Source organism: Rana temporaria, chromosome 2, assembly GCF_905171775.1.
Source record: "Rana temporaria chromosome 2, aRanTem1.1, whole genome shotgun sequence".
NCBI lineage: Eukaryota > Metazoa > Chordata > Amphibia > Anura > Ranidae > Rana > Rana temporaria.
Genome location: NC_053490.1, coordinates 15662252 through 15667680, shown reverse-complemented (window position 1 = coordinate 15667680; position 5429 = coordinate 15662252). Strand labels below are relative to the sequence as shown.

Genomic DNA, 5429 nt, shown 5'->3' with positions numbered 1-5429 from the left:
AGGAGGGAAGCTGGGAAAAATGGGAGCCAGTGCAGTAGAGGGAATCTGTGCTGCACAGGGTGATTAGGGCGTGCCTGGGCACACCTGGCACACCCTGTGCGCACGCTTATGAATGAGTTAATGCTTTATGTTGTGTTGTGGTCCCCAGACACGCCTGGATCTACATGTCTGAACTTCCTGCTGTGAAATCCTCATTATTCAGCAGAGCCGCGCTGATCACACTTCACAAAGGAAGTCGGCTGAGTGTCGGGAGGGAAGGGGTCGGTGTGTTGTCGCAATGTGAAATGTCACAATTTCTGGCGTCTGGTCCTGAGTCGCTCTGGCATGTTACGCTGTGCTGGGACAGCTGTTCCTCGCCCTATAAATAGACCACTGGGTGCAGGAAGAAAGTTTATCCATTGTTATTTACAGCGCGTCTCTGCAGTAGGAAAGCGAGATCAGGGTGCCCGGGCAGTGCCCACCAGGTGAGAGAGACAAAAATCGCTTTTTCTAATATCCCCACCTAACCTTCACTCTTCTCTTCTTCCTTCCTCTCTCGTCAATTTCTCTGACTTTTGTGTTCGTTCACAAAACAAGGACTTTTTATTTTTTATTATAGGGAATCTATTTTTTAAATAATTATAAGGAATCTATTTGTATTGTTTATGTTTAGGGAATCTGGGCCAGATTCACAGTGGAGATACGCCGTCGTATCTCTGTTTCTATCTATGCGACGGATTCATAGAATCAGTTACGCATAGATATCCCTAAGATCCGACAGGTGTAATTGTTTTACACTGTCGGATCTTAGGATGCAGTACCGCGGCCGCCGCTGGGGGAGTTTGCGTCGTATTCCAGCGTCGGGTATGCAAATTAGCAGTTACGGCGATCCACGACGGATTTTCGCGTTCGGTACGCCGTCGCTAGTATAGTTTCCCATCGCAATTTTAGGTGTCGTTTGACCTGCCCTAAGGCCCCATTCACACCTAGGCGTTTTTACGCCTGAAGCGCACTGCTCACAAACGCCAGAGGGGAGAATTAACATTATTCCCTATGGTGACTGTTCACACCTGAACGCCTGTCGCTCAAACAAGTCCGGACCTTTTTTTGTCGCGCGTATCGTGCAGTTTGGGCGTATTTGAGCGTTTTTTTTTTTTTTCCATAGAAAGTAATGGGAAACGCGCGAATTGAGCGACAACGGGCGTTTGCTACGGGCGTTTCGTCGCTTTAATAAATAGAACTTGTCGCCCATGCAGAAGATTAAAAAAATCTACCAACATAGCAACAAGTGATGAAAAGATGATCATTTTTCCTATTGGCTAAAATAAACGCCGAAGTACAAAAACGTTGCACGACGCTGTATGCAAACGCGCAAATACGCGCGACAAAACGCCCAAAAAAACGACCGAACGACCGACGCTCAGGTGTGAATGCAGCCTCACTTTAGACAGCACACGTATGTGCTGTTTAAAGTATGGCCGTCGTTCCTGCGTCGAAATTTAAAATTTTTCTTGTCTTGCGTAAAAACGTCCGGGAATACGAAAGTACGCTACGCACGTTGCACGTCATCGCTGTTCGAAAAAATTACGTCACTTTATGCAAAGCACGGCGGGAATTTTCGAAATGTCAATCTGGCCCTCTATTTTTATTTTTAGATAATTATAGGAAATACATTTTTATTTATAGGGAATCTATTTTTATTTACTTTATTTATAGGGGGTACATTTTAATTTATTTATAGGGAATCAATTTTTTTTTTTTTTTTTTTTTTTTTTTTTATAGGTACCGTAATCTATTTTTATTTATAGGAAATCATTTTTATTTATTTATAGGGAATCTATTTTTATTTATAGGAAATCATTTTTATTTATTTATAGGGAATCTATTTTTATTTATAGGGGGTACATTTTAATTGATTTATAGGGAATCTATAGGTAATCAATTTTTTTTTTTTATATAGGAAATCAATTTTCTATAGGGAATCTATTTTTATTTACTTATTTATTTATAGAGGGTACATTTTAATTTATTTATAGGGAATCTATATTTTTTTTATTTATATAAAAACAATTTTATTTATAGGGTGTCTATTTTTATTTATTTAGAGGGAATCTATTTTTTTATTTATAGTTTGGAATCAGCCTAATAGAGCCACAGACAGCAATAAAGACCTGACAGGGGGTCTAATCCTTCTCCATTCCACCTGAAACTAAAATGTTGCCTTTACCCTATTGATGCCGAGCATAATATAGAGCTGGCATTGGGGAGATGGGCCTTCTAAAACATATAGGGCCAGATTCACGTAGGAGAGCGCATCTTTGTGCGGGCGTAACGTATCCTATTTACGTTACGCCTCCGCAACTTTGACAGGCAAGTGCAGTATTCACAAAGCAAAGTTGCGGCGGCGTAGCGTAAATAGGCCGGCGTAAGCCCCGCCTAATTCAAATGTGGTAGATGTGGGCGTGTGTTATGTAAATTTATTGTGACCCCAACGAAATTTCGCTTTTTACGAACGGTGCATGCGCCGTCCGTGAAAGTATCCCAGTGCGCATGCTCCAAATTAACCCGCAAAAAGCCAATGCTTTCGACGTGAACGTAAATGACGCCCAGCCCTATTCGCGAACGACTTACGCAAACGACGTAAAACGTGAAAGATTTGACGCTGTTCCGACATCCATACCTAACATTGGTACGCCTCATAGAGCAGGGGTAACTTTACGCCGGAAAAAGCCTTACGTAAACGGCGTATCTCTACTGCGACGGCCGGGCGTACAGTTCGTGAATAGGCGTATCTAGCTGATTTACATATTTCTAGGCGTAAATCAGCGTACAGGCCCCTAGCGGCCAGCGTAAATATGCAGTTAAGATACGACGGAGTAGGAGACTTGCGCTGGTCGTATCTTATACAAATTCTGGCGTATCTGATTCTTTGAATCAGGCGCCAAGATACAACGCGTCAGATTCAGAGATGCGACGGCGTATCTGGAGATACGCCGTCGTATCTCCTACGTGAATCCGGGCCGTAGGCACACCAGAGCTTGTGCTGGAAGCGGGTACCAAATTTTAAATCTGCGTTTTTGGTGTTATAATATATCATACGGGATGTGCTACTACAATCTCCGTTCCAGATCTGTAAAATTTAAAGCCCTACTGCAGGCAAAATCCTTTTTTTCTACAATACCCCTCCGGATTCTAACTTTCAAACCATTTCGTAAGAAAAAAAACTTTTTAGAAGGCCCCAGGGCTCTTCTATACACTCCTACCTACGTGCTTGTGTGTCATTTTTAGCATGCCCTTAAAATAAAGCCAGACCTTTCTTTTTGTGCTGAAGCAGGTTGAACCGGTCAGTTAGGTGTTTTCCTGGCTCCAGGAGGTAGAAATTAATTCTCTTTCGAATTCCTTGGTCTTTTTGGTGGGTTCTTCTCTGGGGCCGGCCCACTTGTCCCCGTAATCATTTAAAGTGGCACAGCAGTCTGGTGAAAATAGTTGTCCTCTAGAGACAGTTAAAGAGGGGATAATACCTGGAGAGATCGATAGAGTTCCAGCACAATTGTGGGTTGTGAGACCGAAGAGGAGGGAAACATACGACGAGACCCGTGGGAGCAGGGGAAGGTTGCTCACTACCGCCTGCATGTAGAGATTTTTAACTTGGGGTTCGCTCTGAAGACACCAGTGCTGGAGATATACCTCTGAAGGACTATGATTTCTGGATTACACCTTTTGCAGGTATGCTGGGGCAGCACACAAGCCTGTAGTTATAGTTAGGGAATAAGGAAATAATAATGCCGTTATCTCTTGGACGGTGAAATGTCTATTTTTGCACTTTTTCCAAGTAAGGTATTTCAACTTTGTCCTTTGCCTGGTCTGAAGTTGCTAAAGTATTGTAAGTAACCGGCACACATAGTTCACAAGTGGGTCTAACACATTTGGGGTATGAAGACGTTGGTGTGGGGTGGAATTGTGTAAAAACAGAAGTGGTTACATAGGGTAATGGAAGTGTAACAAGCAGTCTGTCGGTAGCGTGTACCTGCTATAGGTGGAACGGCCTCTAGCAGCAAGAGATGTTGTTGTCGGCACCAGGGCCATCTTAATAGCATCTTGGGCCCCTGGGCAAAGTAATGCTCTGGGGCCCCTACAATAATAACAGTGCAGGTAAACGGACATCAAGTAGGTAGGAGGCAGACTGCCTCCCCTGTGTATTTATCACTCTCAGTGCCATCATGGGGCCCCAAATTTCAGGGCAGCGTGGGCTCAAGGCCCGCGGTGCCCAGGTGTGCCCTCTCATTAAGACAGCCCTGGTCGGCACTCCTTCCACCGGTGGTCAGTCTCCCAGAGCAACGTGAACAGATTGCACTGCAGAGGTTCCCATCCTGTACATAGAGGTACATAGGTTCACGAGTTAAGTTGAGTCCACATGTGGGGCCCGCTGTGCTACTAGGGATTGTAGTGGAAATGCTTGACAGGTGGATGTGGACATGTGGCTCAGAGTGTCCCTCCATAATGCAAGTGTATGTTCATCTCTAAGAGTAGAGGTCCACCTTATGGTTGAGTATTCCCCCACGGCAGCCTCAGCCTTGTCCCAGGGCATCGGTGAAGAGGGCACAAAACCGAGGTACCCCATGTGTAGTAAGGTGACCCTGTGCAAAGGGTGGGCCTTTCATGTGACCCAGCACTTGGCACCCAATAAGTTCATGGGGGGAAAACATGAAGGCTTTGACTGTCATGGGAACCACTGTGATTTGGGCTCCTGGAGGGGCCTGGAGGCCAAGCTCCTTCCCACCTACTACGGACCCAGGACTAAGGAGACCCTCCCTCTTAGGGTTACAAGGAACCTTTTCCCCCAAGACGGTTGTCACCGACACTGGCTGAAGGGACCTTTTCTGTCCACATCCACCCCTGTTATTATATTTCGTGTTTTGTTACATTTTTGTGTGCACCACAACACCTTACTGGGGTTTAATAGCTGTGAAACTCTCGCCCAACTACAGCAGGAACTGCTCCGGGGTACCTTTTACCAGCTTCCGCTCCGACCCCTGACCTCGGAGGACATTTTTTGAACTGTATCATCTTGGGACTTCGAGTGGCGCTACCTTGGGATCACCCCTAAATGATTGAAAGTATACTGTTTGGGTGTCTCTGTTCCATGTACTCCTATGTAGGTGCCAGGCTGTCTGGGGTGGGCATTGTTTAGGATAATGTGATCAAGCTCTTATCTGATTGTGCGTGGTATATTGTTTTTTTTTTTTTTTCTTGTTATTTTCTGGTCTTGGTTTAATTTGTTTTATTATGCTCTGTTTTCTGCTCAATAAAGGTTGGTCCTGTGCTAGTGTTGTCTAGTTCTTGGGTGCAATTCCCAGATATAATGAAAGACAAAACCAGAGAGCATACCCAGCTCAACTCACCAACCAGTCTGCTGACCAACCAAAATAACCTGTTTAACAGTCTGCATT

At 44.7% G+C, this 5429-nt stretch overlaps 1 protein-coding gene across 3 annotated transcripts in view; it reads left to right on the top strand.

The window, feature by feature from the left end:
• Window positions 1–216: 216 nt before the first annotated feature.
• The window catches only part of LOC120928843 (ecto-ADP-ribosyltransferase 5-like), a 33470-nt gene continuing 28257 nt past the window's right edge, over window positions 217–5429 (top strand). Inside the window, exon 1 of one of the 3 annotated variants that reach the window (XM_040339863.1) lies at window positions 217–464. The gene's annotated coding sequence lies outside the window, so the exon portion shown is untranslated. Of the gene's footprint in view, window positions 465–3365; window positions 3706–5429 lie in introns of those variants that run through there. The other 2 variants (XM_040339865.1, XM_040339864.1) reach the window with 2 other exon arrangements.